This window comes from Oncorhynchus gorbuscha, linkage group LG07, assembly GCF_021184085.1.
Source record: "Oncorhynchus gorbuscha isolate QuinsamMale2020 ecotype Even-year linkage group LG07, OgorEven_v1.0, whole genome shotgun sequence".
Lineage (NCBI taxonomy): Eukaryota > Metazoa > Chordata > Actinopteri > Salmoniformes > Salmonidae > Oncorhynchus > Oncorhynchus gorbuscha.
Genome location: NC_060179.1, coordinates 34,109,912 through 34,127,618, shown reverse-complemented (window position 1 = coordinate 34,127,618; position 17,707 = coordinate 34,109,912). Strand labels below are relative to the sequence as shown.

The 17,707-nt window shown below is 42.3% G+C and overlaps 1 long non-coding RNA gene across 1 annotated transcript in view; it reads right to left on the bottom strand.

Annotated features, from left to right (window-relative positions):
* The window catches only part of LOC124039196, a 33,523-nt gene extending 16,897 nt beyond the window's left edge, over window positions 1-16,626 (bottom strand). The window contains exon 1 of the long non-coding RNA XR_006839517.1: window positions 16,493-16,626. This is a non-coding gene — a long non-coding RNA (uncharacterized LOC124039196). The remainder of the gene's footprint in view (window positions 1-16,492) is intronic.
* Between the last annotated feature and the right edge of the window lie 1,081 nt (window positions 16,627-17,707).

Genomic DNA, 17,707 nt, shown 5'->3' with positions numbered 1-17,707 from the left:
CATTTTACCTGTAGTGGTCTTAGCAGATTAGCTGTTGCGGTCTTACCCGTTGTGGTCTTAGCTAGCTCTACCAATCAACACCTATGATTGCTATAAGTCTCTCTAATGTCAATATACCTTGTATACTGTTTAGGGTAGTTGCTTTAGTTTACTGCGGAGCCCCTAGCCCCACTCAACATGCCTCATATTTATTTGTCCCACCTCCCACACATGGGGTGACCTCATAACTAGAGACTCCAGAGATGCAACCTCTTTTCGTCACTCAATGCCTAAGTTTACCTCCACTGTACCCGCACCCTACCATACCCATGTCTCTACATTATGCCCTGAATCTATTCTACCACTCCCAGAAATCTGCTGCTTTTATTTATCTCCCCAACGCACTAGACGACCAGTTTTGATAGCCTTTAGCCGTACCCTCATCCTACTCCTCCTCTGTTCCTCAAGTGATGTAGAGGTTAACCCAGGCCCTGTGTGTCCCCAGGCGCTCTCATTTGTTGACTTCTGTAACCGTAAAAAGCCTTGGTTTCATGCATGTTAACCCCAGAAGCCTCATCCCTAAATTTGTTTTACTCACCGCTTTAGCACACTCCGCTAACCCGGATATCCTTGCCGTGTCTGCATCCTGGCTTAGGAAGACAACCAAAAATTCTGAGATTTCCATCCAACTGTCAAAGGGGGAGTAGTTGCAATCTACTGCAGAGATCTACCTGGAACGTATGACAGAACTTTGCAGGCTATGCCAAAACAGTTCAAGCTTCTAATTTTAAAAATGAATCTCTCCAGAAATAAGTCTCTCACCGTTGCCCCCTGTTATAGACCCCCCTCAGCTCCCAGATGTGCCCTGGACACCATATGTGAATTGATTGCCCCCCATCTATCTTCCGAGTTAGTTTTGTTAGGTGACCTAAATTGGGATATGCCACCCCGGCCTCCTACAATCTAAGCTAGATGCCCTCAATCTCACAAATTATCAAGGAACCCACCAGGTACAACCCTAAATCTGTAAACATGGGCACCCTCATTGATATTATCCTGACCAACTTGTCGTCCTAATACACCTCTGCTGTTTTCAATCAGAATCTCAGCGATCACTGCCTTATTGCCTGCATCTGTTATGGGTCTGCGGTCAAACGACCACCCTTCATCACTGTCAAATGCTACCTAAAACACTTCAGCAAGCAGGCCTTTCTAAAAATCGACCTGGCCCGGATAACCTGGAATGACATTGACCTCATCCCGTCAGTAGAGGATGCTTGGTTGTTCTTAAAAAAGTAATTTCCTCACCATCTTAAATAAGCATGCCCTGTTCAAAAAATGTAGAACTAAGAACAGATATAGCCCTTGGTTCACTCCAGACCGGACTGCCCTCGACCGGCACAAAAACATCCTGTGGCATACTGCACTAGTGGCATACTGCACTGAATGGTCCCAAAGAATATGTAACTTTTCAGGGAAGTCAGGAACCAATACACACAGTCAGTTAGGAAAGTTAAGGCTAGCTTTTTCAAACAGAAATGTGCATCCTGTAGCTCGAACTCCGTCACAGGTGCACCTCAGCCACGCTCAAGGTACTAAACGATATCATAACCACCATCGATCGCCGTGTTCATTGACCTGGCCATTATATATATAATGTCGCTCTTGCTGCGGGTGATTCTCTGATCCACCTCTACGCAGATGACACCATTCTGTATACATCTGGCCCTTCTTTGGACACTGCTAACAAACCTCCAAATGAGCTTCAATGCCATACAGCACTCTTTCCATGGCCACCAACTGCTCTTAAAAATGCTAGTAAAACTAAATGCATGCTCTTCAACTGATCGCTGCCCGCACCCACCTGCCCGACTAGCATCACTAATCTGGACGGTTCTGACTTAGGTATTTGTAGTTGTCCACATATTCTAGGTGACATTAAGAATGTCCAATCCAAAATTAAATACAGCATAGAATCAGCTTCCTATATCGCAACTAAGCCTCCTTCACTCACGCTGCCAAACATACCCTAGTAAAACGGACTATCCTACGGATCCTCGACGATGACATTTACAAAACAGCCTCCAACACTCCACTCAGCAAACTGGATGCAGTGCCATCCATTTGTCACCAAAGCCCCTTATACCACCCACCACTGCGATCTGTATGCTCTCGTCAGCTGGCCCTCGTTACATATTCGTCGCCAGACCAACTGGCTCCAGGTCATCCATAAGTCTTTGCTAGGTACAGCTCTGCCTTCTCAGCTCACGGGTCACCATAAAACACCCACACGTAGCACACGCTCCGGCAGGTATATCTCACTGGTCATCCCCAAAGCCAACACCTCCTTTGTCGCCTTTCTTTCCAGTACTCTGCTGCCAATGACTGGAACGAATTGCAATAAAAATTCAATATAATAATAATAAAAAAGCTGAAGTTGGAATCTTATATCGCCTTCACTAACTTTAGCTGATGGTTATCTGAGCAGCTTACCGATCACTGCAGCTGTACATGGGCTATTTACGGATGGGCTATCTGTAAATAGCCCATCCAACTACCTACCTCATCCCAATATTGTTTTTATTTACTTTGCACACCAGTATTTCTACTTGCACATCATCTGCACATCACTCCAGTGTTAATTTGCTGAATTGAAATGACTTCGCTACTATGGCCTATTTATTGCCTTAACTCCTTTTTAATTCCATTTGCACACACTGTATATAGATTTTTCTATAGTGTTATTGACTGGACTTGTGTTGATCCCATGTGTAACTGTTGTTTTTTGTCGTACTGCTGTGCTTTGTCTTGGCCAGGTCACAGTTGTAAATGAGAACTTGTTCTCAACTGGCCTACCTGCTTCAATAAAAATTTAAAAGGCATATTTTTAATTAAATATCTACATTAGCCAGACAGAGGCCCATTATCAGCAACCATCACTCCTGTGTTCCAATGGTGCGTTGTTAGCTAATCCAAGTGTATCATTTCATAAGGCTAACTGATCATTAGAAAACCCATTTGCAATTATGTTAGCACAGCTGAAAACTGTTGTCCTGATTAAAGAAGCAATAATACTGGCCTTTAGACTAGTTGATATGCCATCCCTTCTGGTTTGTGCTTAGTGGCACTATCATTTGTTTTTCAATAGAACAATGACCCAAGACAACTCCAGGCTGTGTAAGTGCTATTTGACCAAGAAGGAGAGCTGCATCAGATGATCTGGCCACCACAAATCACACAACATCAACCCAATTGAGAATAGTTTGGGATGAATTGGACCACAGCGAAGGAAAAGCAGCCAACAAGTGCTCAGCATGTGGGAACTCCTTCAAGACTATTGGAAAAGCATTCCAGGTTAAGCTGGTTGAGAGCATTATTATTTTACCTTTAACTAGGCAAGTCAGTTAAGAACAAATTCTTATTTTCAATGACAGCCTTGGAACAGTGGCTTAATTAACTGCCTGTTCAGGGGTAGAACAACAGATTTGTATCATGTCAGCTCTGGGGTTTGAACTTGCAACCTTCCGGTTACTAGTCCAACGCTCTAACCACTAGGCTACCCTGCCACTCCGAGTGTGCAAACTGTCATCAAGGCAAAAGGGTAGCTACTTTAAAGAAACGAAAATATACGTTTTTGTTTATGACATGATTCCATAGCTGTATAGTAGTTTGTCTTAACTACTTTTCTACAATGTAGAAAATAAAGAAACACGTTTGAATGAGTAGGTGTCCCCAAACATTTGAATGGTACTGTATGTAAATGTCATCTGTTTTTGTGATTTAAAAAAATGAAGACTGTTTTACCTTGTCATTATAGGGTATTGTGTGTAGATTGTTGAAATTATTTTTTGTCCTCATCAATTTTCGAATAAGGCTGTAACGTAACAAATTGTGTCAAAAGTCAAGGGGTCTGAATACTTTCCAAAAGCACTGTACTTGCTTGAGGTTCTGTGACCATGAGGTCTATTACACTTTACAGCACTAGGTGCAACACATTGTTTCTTTAAGCAGTGAGAAAAACAGTATTTTCTTTAAGCCTTCAATTATTAATCAAGGCTGTTTTTGTCGTGCAGGTGAAAGAGGACCCAAAAGCGACTTGGCGAAAACAGAGTCTTTAATCCAGTAAAGTAAATACAAACAAAAAACACAACTTTCACTCGAAATGACGAGGACAAACTGGAGACTCGATCTTGAACAGCAGGTGAACAGCAGGTTGCCTCGGGAAGGCACATGAACCAGACAGACTCAGACACCTGCTCACCACGCAGCATCTGAGGAAAACACGACACGACAGGGCGATACACAAACACAGCATGGTGAATACTAAACAAGGAACCGACAGGACAGGAACGGAACACAAAGGAAGAAATAGGGACTCTAATCAGGGGGAAAGGATCGGGAACAGGTGTGGGAAGACTAAATGATTGATTAGGGGAATAGGAACAGCTGGGAGCAGGAACGGAACGATAGAGAGAAGAGAGAGCGAGAGAGTGAGAGAGGGAGGGGGAGAGAGAGGGATAGAAAAAGGGGAAAGAACCTAATAAGACCAGCAGAGGGAAACGAATAGAATGGGAAGCACAGGGACAAGACAAGATAATAAATGACAAAACATGACAGTTTTTTGTCGCAAGACAGCATCATCCTTTGTTGCACAATGTAACATTATTCAAAAATGACTTGAATGGAAACACTGCACACAGCTTATTTTGTTATTGTCAAATATAATTTGTTCTCAATTACTCACCTGTCTAAATAAGGCGCTGCGTAAATAGACCTATGCATTATGAAACAACGCATTGAGCGGTGGCGTTGAGCTAAGCAACTAGATTCAGCTGCGAGATGTTTTTTTTTGTAGTAGAGAATTGTAGAATATTGGCCTGTTGGAAACAACATAGTTTAGAGCAAAAATGTTGTCTGGTCTGTGTGGAGCAGACATGGAGGGGTAGAGCCAAGAGAAGAACGTGCGATTGAGAGCAGTTGCTTCACGAGGTATCGCTACCTGAAAATGCATGATCTACAGTCGAAGTCGGAAGTTTACATACACTTAGGATGGAGTCATTAAAACTCGTTTTTCAACAACTCCACAAATCTGTAGTTAACAAACTATAGTTTGGCAAGTCGGTTAGGACATCTACCTTCTGTATGATTGTAAGTCATTTTTCCAACAATTGTTTACAGACAGATAATTTCACTGTATCACAATTCCAGTGGGTCAGAAGATAGCATACACTAAGTTGACTGTGCCTTTAAAAAGCTGGAAAACTACAGAAAATTATGTTATGGCTTAGAAGCTTCTGATAGGGCTAATTGACATCATTTGAGTCAACTGGAGGTGTACCTGTGGATGCATCTCAAGGCCTACTTTCAAACTCAGGTAGGCCTACCTTCAAACTCAAACTTTTCTTGACATCATGGGAAAATCAAAAGAAATCAGCCAAGACTTCAGATTTTTTTTTATAGACCTCCACAAGTCTGGTCCAACCTTGGGAGCAATTTCCAAATGCCTGAAGGTACTATGTTCATCTGTCTAAACAATGGTACACAACTATAAACACCATGGGACCACGCAGCTGTCATACCGCTCAGTAAGGAGACGGGCTCTGTCTCCTAGAGATGACTGTGGTGCAAAAAGTGCAAATCAATCTCAGAACAGCAGCAAAGGACCTTGTGAAGATGCTGGAGGAAACGGGTACAAAACTATCTATATCCACAGTAAAACAAGTCCTATATCAACCTGAAAGGCCGCTCAGCAAGGAAGAAGCCAATGCTCCAAAACCGCCGTAAAAAAAGCCAGACTATGGTTTGCAACTGCACATGGGGACAAAGATACTTTTTGGAAAAATGTCCTCTGGTCTGATGAAACAAATAGAACTGTTTCGCCATAATGACCATCACTATGTGAGGAACAAAAATTATGTGGATATATTGAAGAAACATTTCAAGACATCAGTCAGGAAGTTAAAGCTTGGTCGCAAATGGGTCTTCCAAATGGACAATGACCCCAAGCATACTTCCAAAGTTGTGGCAAAATAGCTTAAGGACAACAATGTCAAGGTACTGGAGTGGCCATCACTAAGCCCTGACCTCAATCCTATAGAACATTGTGTAATCATTAGTCCCAACAGTTGCAAAACAAAGAGTTTATATTTGTCAAATTTAGGTAGGTCCCGCCATGTTTCACTCCGTTTGCCTTTATTTAAGAAACAGAATCGGCATCATGTGAGTGTCATCATGACATATGGCACTTTGGGGTGCACCGGTCTCAATCAATGGATACAAAAAGATTTCCCAAGCTTTAAACATCCCAAGGAGCACTGTGCAAGCGATAATATTGAAATGGAAGGAGTATCAGACCACTGCAAATCTACCAAGACCTGGCCGTCCCTCTAAACTTTCAGCTCATACAAGGAGAAGACTGATCAGAGATGCTGCCAAGAGGCCCATGATCACTCTGGATGAACTGCAGAGATCTACAGCTGAGGTGGGAGACTCTGTCCATAGGACTACATTGCACAAATCTGGCCTTTATGGAAGAGTAGCAAAAGGAAAGCCATTTCTTAAAGATATCCATAAAAAGTGTCGTTTAAAGTTTGCCACAAGCCACCTGGGAGACACACCAAACATGTGGAAGAAGATGCTCTGGTCAGATGAAACCAAAATTGAACTTTTTGGCAACAATGCAAAATGTTATGTTTGGCGTAAAAGCAACACAGCTCATCACCCTGAACACACCATCTCCACTGTCAAACATGGTTGTGGCAGCATCATGGTTTGGGCCTGTTTTTCTTCAGCAGGGACAGGGAAGATGGTTAAAATTGATGGGAAGATGGATGGAGCCAAATACAGGACCATTCTGGAAGAAAACCTGATGGAGTCTGCAAAAGACCTGAGACTGGGACAGAGATTTGTCTTCCAACAAGACAATGATCCAAAACATAAGGCAAAATCTACAATGGAATGGTTCAAAAATAAACATATCCAGGTGTTAGAATGGCCAAGTCAAAGTCCTGACCTGAATCCAATCGAGAATCTGTGGAAAGAACTGAAAACTGCTGTTCACAAATGCTCTCCATCCAACTTCACTGAGCTCGAGCTGTTTTGCAAGGAGGAATGGGAAAAAAATTCAGTCTCTCGATGTGCAAAACTGATAGAGACATACCCCAAGCGACTTACCGCTGTAATCACAGCAAAAGGTGGCGCTACAAAGTATTAACTTAAGGGGGCTGAATAAATTTTGCACGCCCAATTTTTCAGTTTTTGATTTGTTAAAAAAGTTTGAAATATCCAATAAATGTCATTCCACTTCATGATTGTGTCCCATTTATTGTTGATTCTTCACAAAAAATACAGTTTTATATCTTTATGTTTGAAGCCTGAAATGTGGCAAAAGGTCGCAAAGTTCAAGGGGGCCGAATACTTTCGCAAGGCACTGTATCTTTGAAAAGACAGGGTCCTGAAAAAAAAGACATTATTTTCTGTGTTTAATAGATTCACAAAGCAAACCATGGCTTAGTCTGATTAATCAGGATTGGCCAAGGGTGCTAAACTGCTAAACCCCAATTAATGTATTGTTCTACATATCTGATGGAGATGGTTCTTCTTCCTCCTGTCTGAACAGCCAAAAAGTACATGGAATGAGATATTTCTATCCATCTTCGTAGGTGGTTTGAAATAAGATGCAAATCTGATTCCTGGCCATGGGACTAGTATTTGAACAATCACATCTTATTTACACTCAAGTGGTTTTTAGACTGTTACTTGGCATATCTTGTTGCTTGGTAGCTACTCTGACAAGAACATGTGGTAGCTATCTACCTTAATTATTTACCAAAAAAAGCTAAAAAACAGCTAACGGATTGCTGTGGCTAGCCAAAAAAAAGACAACATTTGGATAATCTCATCCTTTGAGGCTTTTAATGTGTTCCTACACTGATTTTTAACATTCAAAACAACTGGTAAATGTCAATGGTAGGCATTGTTGTCACCTTAGCTTACTAGCTTCATAACTTCTGAGTGATACGAAGCACGAGTGCCAACACCAATAACACAGAACCCCAACCGTCTGTGCGGCTCGCTATCGTACAAAAATATATTTTGTCCCCCTACACCAAACGCGATCACGACACGCAGGTTAAAGTATCAAAACAAAATCTGAACCAATGACATTAATTTGGGGACAGGTCGAAAACCATTAAACATGTATGGCAATTTAGCTAGTTAGCTTGCTCGCTAATTTGTTCTATTTAGCTAGCTTGCTGTTGCTAGCTAATTTGTCCAGGGATATAAACATTGAGTTGTTATTTTACCTGAAATGCGCAAGGTTTTCTACTCCAACAATTAATCCACACATAAAATGGCCAACCGAATCGATAAGTAATCCCTCTCACCCCCCCCCCCCCTTTTAAGATTTAGATGCACTATTGTAAAGTGACTGTTCCACTGGATGTCATAAGGTGAATGCACCAATTTGTAAGTCGCTCTGGATAAGAGCGTCTGCTAAATGACTTAAATGTAAAATGTAATGTTTCTAGTCATCTCTCCTCCTTCCAGGCTTTTTCATCTTTGAATTTATATGGTGATTGGCATCTACACTTTTACCACAACCGGCAAAACATTCCGTCTTTCAATCACCCACGTGGGTATAACCAATGAGGAGATGGCACGTGGGTACCTGCTTCTATAAACCAATGAGGAGATGGGAGAGGCAGGACTTTCAGCGCGATCTGCTTCAGAAGCGACGTGTCCGGTCTGGTCAGCATGTAAGCCAACACATACCGTCATTACTATGCGAACTAGCTTAGACATGTCAGCAAAGACTGCTGTCTGAAAGCACACGCACGCTGTTTGGACAGGCAGTATTCCAAAATAGATTTGGAAAACAAAACGGATTGAGCATTAACACCTGCAGTGTGAACAAGGTTTAAATTATTTGAAGTCCCATTCATATAAGCCAGTTCTTTCAAATCCAATGTCAGTTCTGCACAAGCCAATATGTCAGTTTTTTGGCCAGCAATGAAGCTATTTAAACAAGGTCTCTCCCTCAAGAAAAATACACTGACAGCTTGTGTGATTTAGCTAGCTTTAACACAGACAGTAGGAAAACAGCAAAGCCTTTACTTGTAGTTATAAGAGGATACTTTCTTGCTTTCTATCAGACCGTACCGAACCACGGTTAGTGAGCACCAGTATATATCGTTTAAGATTAGCTTTTGAAAGCATTTAAGAACCATTACCATAACAAATGTTCACTAAGAAACGAAAATTGCTATATTTCATTCCTAATATACACGAACATTTTCTAAAACAGTTGTAAATATTTCTCAATTTATGCAGGCATATTTTCGGTAGTCACATAACTATCCACCGTTCCACAGTGGTGGTAAAAGGTGAGCTTTCTTTCTGCTGCGCTTTTTGTGAATACAACTGCAAACCCCTTTTCAGATATACAGATATTCAATGTCTTACTGTATCGACTGCAGCGCTGGTAGGAATGAGATTACTTGAAATAAGATTACCACAGATGACCTTCCCATGATGAACTGAATAATTATTCAACAAGAGCATGTTTATGGGCACAAGTCATCATAACATATATTTTTTATTTCACCTTTATTTAACCAGGTAGGCAAGTTGAGAACAAGTTCTCATTTACAATTGCGAACTGGCCAAGATAAAGCAAAGCAATTTGACACATACAACGACACAGAGTTACACATGGAGTAAAACAAACAAACAGTCAATAATACAGTATAAACAAGTCTATATATGATGTGAGCAAATGAGGTGAGATAAGGGAGGTAAAGGCAACAAAAAGGCCATGGTGGCAAAGTAAATACAATATAGCAAGTGACCCATGCCTATACATTTAATACATTGGTCAGAATTATAAATAACACTCAAAATCGATTTAGCTGTTGATATCGCAGAGTTATCGCATGTTAGTTTACTGTTTACGCTTATTCATGACTCAAATTCAATGTCATTACATCTAGGGCTGGGTAGCTATACCCCTTGAGTTCTTGAGAGCTTCCTTACTGTTACAGTCTTTAAGGTTTCCAGTTATTTAAATATATCTCAAGAATAGGCTAGAATAATTTGGCATACCTTTATGGGATTAGCTATTTTAGCTAACTAGTGCAAGCAGTATTAGTACAAGAACAACATAGTTGTTTTTTTCTCATTAGGCTTTGCAAATAATAGTAGTACCATGTTTAAATAAGTATACTGAACAACAATATAAATGCAACAATTTAAAATATTTTTAATGAGTTACAGTTCATAGAAGGAAATCAGTCAATTGAAATAAATTCATTCGGCCCTAATCTATGGATTTCACGTGACTGGGCAGGGGCATATGCCCACCCACTTGGGAGCCAAGTCTACCCACTGGGTTGCCAGGCCCAGCCAATCAGAATGAGTTTTCCCCCCCAAAAGGGCTGTATTACAGACATAAATACTCCTCAGCACCCCTAAATCTTCTATGTGCACTTGGAAATGTCATGCACTGCACTTGCTCCATTGCATTTTTGTTGGTGGCTTAGGCCTACTCTGATGGTGCAGACCATACAGAGGGTGGCTGTAAAACGTAACCAGCCTTTGGGAAACAAAACCTCTGTGCTCAAGTCTTCCTGTAGCATAGAAAAGGTCAGCTAGCCTAGTGTCACAGTAATTTCACCTTTACCAACATCAGAAGTAGACTATTGTCGGAGTTCCGAGTGCAGGTGGGGCCATGCTAACATCTGTAAGGGGTGGCAGGTAGCCTAGTGGTTAGAGCATTGGACTAGTAACCGAAAGGTTGCTAGATCAAATCCTGAGCTGACAAAGTAAAAATTGTCATTCTGCCTCTGAGCAAGGCAGTTAACCCACTGTTCCTGGGCTGTCATTGCAAATAAGAATGTGTTCTTTACTGACTTGCCTAGTTTTAAAAAAAAAGTGCTACCCTTGAAAAATGGCATTGAATCTGACCAGATGATATGCATATTTTATTTGAAAACATTAATGCACAATTAATGCACAATACATTACATGCACAATACATTAATGCACAAAATTTGGACAATCCAGTAGGAGAGCACATGTGGCTGCTACTTATAGAATATTTATTTTAGCCTGGAATCCATGGTGAAATGGAGCATATCATCTTTATCCATCCATTTGCACATAAATTCTTTCTTCTAAGTACCCAACCCGGCATACCACACAGCCTACACACTACAGGCTGGGAGCAGCACAGCTGGGTTAGCAGTTTTGGGTTTATTTACCTTGCTCAAGGGCACAAGGACAAGTGGTGCCTGGGATATTGATTGATTCAACGTACAATTGTAAGGTAACCAGCTGCAATAGGAGTTGAGTTTGCTCAACAGAATGGTCACACCAATTTTTTGTTTTGAGTTGGCTCAACAATTTTTGTTGACCAATCTCAGAATCCTATTGCACCCGGTTGCATTGCAATTGTACTTTGAATCAACATCTCTTTATTTTCAGTCCACATGCATCCTAGGTATTCAACAAGATGACCAAAACATTTGTGCATTCATCATTTACACAGTGACAAGCAACTAATCAACATATTTAGCATCACTAATGCTGAGAACCCAATCAGAACGGGCCCTTCAATCCCCGTTAGATACCTAATATATCTCCCTCCCCTGTGAAATGTAGGCCTGTTGGCCAGTATATAACCCAGTATATGTTTTGCAATGCGGTGTTGCATTGGCCGAGGTCTGGGGAGGGGCTGTTAAAGGCATGCGCTCTTTAGCACGATGGGGATAGGTTCACCTGACACATCCTGTTAGCTGACCTTTTGGCCTTTGAGCAAAAAGGGCCCGAGGGGGGTTAATTGATTAATCACAGGCCCAATTAAGGTGGGGAAATGAGAGCCCCGAGTTAAGATGTTAGGCAGGAAAAGAAGGATGGCTAAATAATGACTGATAATGCTACCGAACATCCCAATCAACGAGGAATAATTGTTACTTTATTGTGGTCACCATCACACATCTTTTAGCTATTATTAGGTGTTCCTTGCATTGTTGTTTAATTAAAACACTCAGTTTGTGAATGTCGGGTTTTCATACAAAATATCTCTTTTAATTTGGCTACCGAACCACTACAAGGGCAATTGATATACCTGATTTCTGCTAAAGCTCTTTGTCATCCCTTGAAGTCCACCAAAACAAAGCAGATAAAAGGTAGCCTAATTAATCAAATGGCTCCAAAGCTAATGTTCTTCTTACATAGACTCTATACTGTAAAACGGAATGCTTGGAACCCTCAGGCTACTCAAGACGGTGTCAGAGAACCTCTGCCATTGAGTAGGCCTGTCAATGAGAGCACTCGTTGCAGCTGGATGCCTGCTGTGACTCTACACGTGCAACACACCCACTCACTCCCTTTCCAGCACCAGGCAGAACCTACTGCTCGCCTGCTGTCTGACTGTCTGAACTCCAGGTAGCGTGGAGCGGGGACAATGAAAGCTCAAGCCACCCATCACTGAGGCTGACTGCATTGAAGAGCCATAACACAGGTCTGCAGCCACTTGTCCCCTTCAGAAGACGAGTCAGTCAGGAGTCGAGTCTCCCCCCAAGAGAGGTGGCGGCTTCTGCCTGGCATGCATGTCGAGGGGTTTGTGGGATGGTGGGTTGTGTATGTGAGAGGAGATTACTGCTTCTTTTCGAAAAAGCGATGAAAAATGGTCATCCCCCTTACAATGAATTAGGAGCAAAAAGAGAAGTTGGTAGGAAATTTTGATTTCCTAATTCCTATAGTAGTATTGTTACAGGTGTACACTACATGACCAAAAGTATGTGGACACCTGCTCGTCAAACATCTCATTCCAAAATCATGGGCATTAATATGGAGTTGGTCCACCCTTTGCTAATATAACAGCCTCCACTCTTCTGGGAAGGCTTTCCACTAGATGTTGGAACATTGCTGTCGGGACTTGCTTCTATTCAGCCACAAGAGCATTAGTGAGGTCTGGCACTGATGTTTGGCGATCAGGTCTGGCTCGTAGTCAGAGTTATATTCATCCCAAAAGTGTTTGATGGGGTTGAGGGGCGGGGCTCTGTGCAGGCCAGTCAAGTTCTTCCACACAAATCTCGACAAACCATTTCTATATGGACTTTGCTTTGTGCACGGGGGCATTGTCATGCTGAAACAGGAAAGGGCCTTCCGCCAACTGTTAAAACAAAGTTGAAAGCACAGAATCGTCTAGAATGTCTTTGTATGCTGTAGCGTTAAGATTTACCTTCCCTGGAACTAAGGGGCCTAGCCCGAACCATGAAAAACAGCCCCAGACCCTTATTACAGATGGTGCTGTAATATGATGGTGCTGCCTGCATTCAGGCAGGTAGCTTTCTCCTGGAATCTGCCAAACCCAGATTCATCCATCGGACTACCAGATGGCGAAGCGTGATTCATCACTCCAGATCGTGTTTCCACTGCTCCAGAGTCCATTGGCGGCGAGCTGTTCACCACTCTAGCCGCCGCTTGTCATTGCACATGGTGATATTAGGCTTTGTGCGGCTGCTCGGCCATGGAAACCCATTTCATGAAGTTCCCCACAAATAGTTATTGTGCTGACGTTGCTTCCAGGGGCAGTCAGGCCTGTCTACTACACCTGACAAAACCAGCTTTTGATCAAATCAATTTTTACTCATGTGCAGGCGCCCAGAAGGATCCAGGCCAGTGGGTGCGGGCTATGACCGGAACTGGAAAATAACACATACACGTCCTCCTCGCTCCTCTCATCCTTCGGAACGACAGCCCAAAGTCTTCTGCACCGTTCACCCTGGCATGCTGCTTTGCCGATGTTGAACATTCTATTGATGTCCTTGTTTTGTTGTCTTTTTTTACTTGGTGCACTGTCACATAGCACAGTAGTTGGAGTGACCTGTCCGGTAGGAGGGTGTGTGACTTGAATAGTGAATGTAAATGTAGTGTGACACTATGATGGTTATATTACTTAAAGGGGAAGTTCACTTTAGTTGAAGCAAATCTCTATTTTCAATGCACATAGCATGTTCGAGAAGAAGTGTTGACACTTTTTTTGCAGTCTCACTTGTTTTTGAGAAACCTACCCCTAAAGCGATATATACTTCCTCAATCTTGTTCAGCAGTTGTATGGGCACATAAAAAACATGAACAAAGGCTCCGAAAACACCCAAATATGTCCCTTAAAAACAGCTACGCTATCTGTAATCTCTCAATAGTGCTGCAAGTCATTAGATGTTGTACACATGAAATTGTGTCATTCCGAACTTTCTCCGCAAAGTGCTGCATGGGCTACACTGAGAAGCAGCACAGCTGGTAGTGGAAACCGCTCGAGTTGTGTTTTTGCAGCCTTTTTGTGCATTGAAAATAGTAACCTCTTTATGCTGTCAAAATTTCACCCGACTACCTCATCTTTCTGAATGCCTTGCTGTGTACGTTGACAGCCACATAATTGCTTATACAGGAAACTGATGCATTAAAGGCATAGGTCACTATAATTTTATGTTTTTGAGTGCACTGCTAGGCGAGTCTTCCCATTACCATTGCTATATGCTTATAAAATGCTAGCTAGGAGATGCTAGGCTAAATACAACTTTTAAAAACTGTTTATATTAAACGAAACACCCTAGGTAACTGGAAAATAAGCTTAAACAAAAAGAGTAAACTCTCCCTTTAAAGCTGTTCACCTGCTTACAGCGGGAGCGCCTAGAGTCTATTTTGATGTCTGAGAGGAATTCGGTTATTAGTTCACCCCAGTCTTTTACCACAAATTAAACAAGTCCATCTTAACTCTGTTGCCTCTTGGCGGTGAATCAGTCAGATGAGCTCGACATGAGCCTAGATTGCCAGTGAAATGTTTATTACCTCACATTTGTTTCGCAGGCCATCATCAAGCTACATTTAGGCGGTGTCTCTCCCTCTTTAAATCTTCACTCGGAGAGAGCTTGAGTTTCCCGGGGAATCGGAAAAGACCTCACTCTTTGTCCTCTCGTACACCAGCAAGGAGACATCATAGCCACTAGTCAGATCATCCCAGTCCCATGATGAGGGGGAAAGCAAGAAAATTAAAAATACCAGAGAGAGGGCAAAAACAAACAAGTGGAGCTTCCTTATGAAGAAATGCAAGCCATCCAAATAAGGATTGATCCAACCTGCCTGCGGTGCCATCTGGCAAGGGAGGTCGACGTGAAAGGAAGCAAACAAACTTAAACAACAGACGGGACTAACCGCTTTATTCCAAGGGAAAACGGAAAAGAAAACAAATCAGCTCCTAGCCCCTGGCAGAAACCATTACTAGGCTGCTTACAAAAAACAACAGTTGCATTTTGCTAGACATTTCAACAGTTCAGGGCTTAATGTGAATCCATGCTCGAGTCCAAACCATCAACCAGGCAACCACACCTGCCTTCTTCTGACAGCAATCAATAGTTAACCATTAGCATTTTGGAGCTATAGCTTAGCAACACAGTAGGACTGAGGGTATTAGCATGGGTATTGGATAAATAGCAAGTGTCCATGCATTATGACCATGGCCACCGCCTCGAGCCGTATCCAAAGTGACCTTGATAAAGCAGGAGCTTAGAGACCATGTAACACCTCTTTTATAAAAGGGAACCTAGACCTGGGCTATTAACGGAATTGTACTCTGTACATTATAGTGTTACAGGGCCACAGGCAGTTTTGAGTGCTGTTCCCTTGAGTGTAATTGTGTTGCAGAGAACCTTAATCACTTGTTTCTTTTTTTGTTGTCTTGTAAGATGTGAGTAAATACATAAGCTGGAAATTCCCCGTTAATGACCTTGTGTGCTGGGTTGTGGCATTTGTTTAGCTGGCACCAAGACAAATCAGCCAGTTTGATAATTGTTGGAAATTGCCAGAAATGCATTGGGGCAAGCAAGGTGCGGCATCTCAAATTGCCCAGTCCAACTCAAGAAGGGACACAAGTAGGCCCCATATCCACCTTCTTAAAACTCAACGTGGTTGGGAGTGATGCAAATGTCCCTTTATATGCAAATGCATGAGTAAGATAATAAGACCTTGATTTTTACCAAGGTTGTCAGGGAGGTTGCCCGGATAAAAGGAACTGAAGCTAATAAAACCCAAAGAGACATTTTACTAGTTTTTCTCTTCTCGTACTCTTGCGGTAGGCCTCAAGATCTTGATCCCTGATCGGGCAAGCTCTCTAGAGGTTGCGGTTCTACGGCCTTAATGTTTGAGTCAAACCTAAACTCTTATTCTAGCAAGTTTTCAATGGTTTGCTCTCGGAGGGATCAGTGAGTTTCTGGTTATTATTTTTCTCTGGCTTGTGGTAGATAACATCTGCAGTACATTAGATTCTAATTAGCAAACCACCAGTGGGATGTTGCCTGTTTTATACCAGTTTGGAGCAAATGCTGCGCTGAATGTTTGAAGTGTTTCAGTTCTGTTGCTGTGTGGTGTTACTGTTTTGGTCACAGCAACGCAACGGATTCCTCAGAAGCACGCTTGTTCAACCCTTTAGAGTTGCTATAGGCTTTATTACCTTGAGGGCGGGTCTCTCCTCTCTCGGGTGTATGGCGAGGTCTCGGTCGGTGTCCCCCATCTGCTCAGTAAAGCTCTTCCTGAACCCGCTGTGCCCCCCAGCACCAAGCCTTTGCCCGCGAGCAGAGCCACACACACTTACACAGCCCAGAGAGCCAGCTGCCCTATGATGTAACATGGGAACGAACCCTGCCCTTACCCCATTCACGTACAACAACACACGCACACACACAAACACACAGGACCATTTAAAACAAACACACCCTATTGGTCTATTCTATGCACATGACATACATCTTAGCATATACAGTGGGACCTACATGCATGCCTGTGTGTACAGTACAGCACACACGCATATCACAAGAATATCTATGACACACACACACACACACACACACACACACACACACACACACACACACACACACACACACACACACACACACACACACACACACACACACACACACACACACACACACACACACACACACACACACAGGCTTGGAGGAGTTGCACTCCATGTATTATTAATTTAAAAGCTTGTCAAGGCCCACATCCTGGCTTCGATACATAATTCAGCAATCGATTTCATCACTTGTTCCCTTAAAGAGATCATGTTAATTGACTTAGGGCTCATGACCGTCTGTTATGTTTGCTGCTCAAGTCTCTCATAAATCATAAACTCTTTTCGTTGTATTAGTACCTTTTTAGATTAGAACATGTCTTGTTAAGCGATAAGCGAGTAAATGGCTTTTGTCATTTGCCAAGTCATCCATTGTAGCTCATCACACTCTCTGACCTGTTTTTTAATTTGACAAATGGCAAAGGACAGTTGAGCTCCTGTAGATTTGATCCCCTTTGGCATTTAGCTTAATTCTGCTCTTGGTAGATTCACATTGAGATTGAAACTAACTGTTCTGGGTTGAGACTTCATTTGACTGACCTGAACTTTAACTCACTTCTTTGAGAGTGATCATGTTTGAGGACATTTTTTGACAACTGGCTTACAGATCAGGTTATCTTTGTTCATATACTAGGATTAGTGAGATGATGGTTGACTTCAACAACCTTAAACAATGACCTCAAGCCTAGGCCTAAGCAAGCAATAAATTAATAAGTAAGCAGCCTTGCGTCGTCCAATCGTCCACAAAGCAATAGTCATCGGAGAGCAAGCTCGGTTTTCCGACCATTTCTTTTCAGGGCGAAGTTTTAG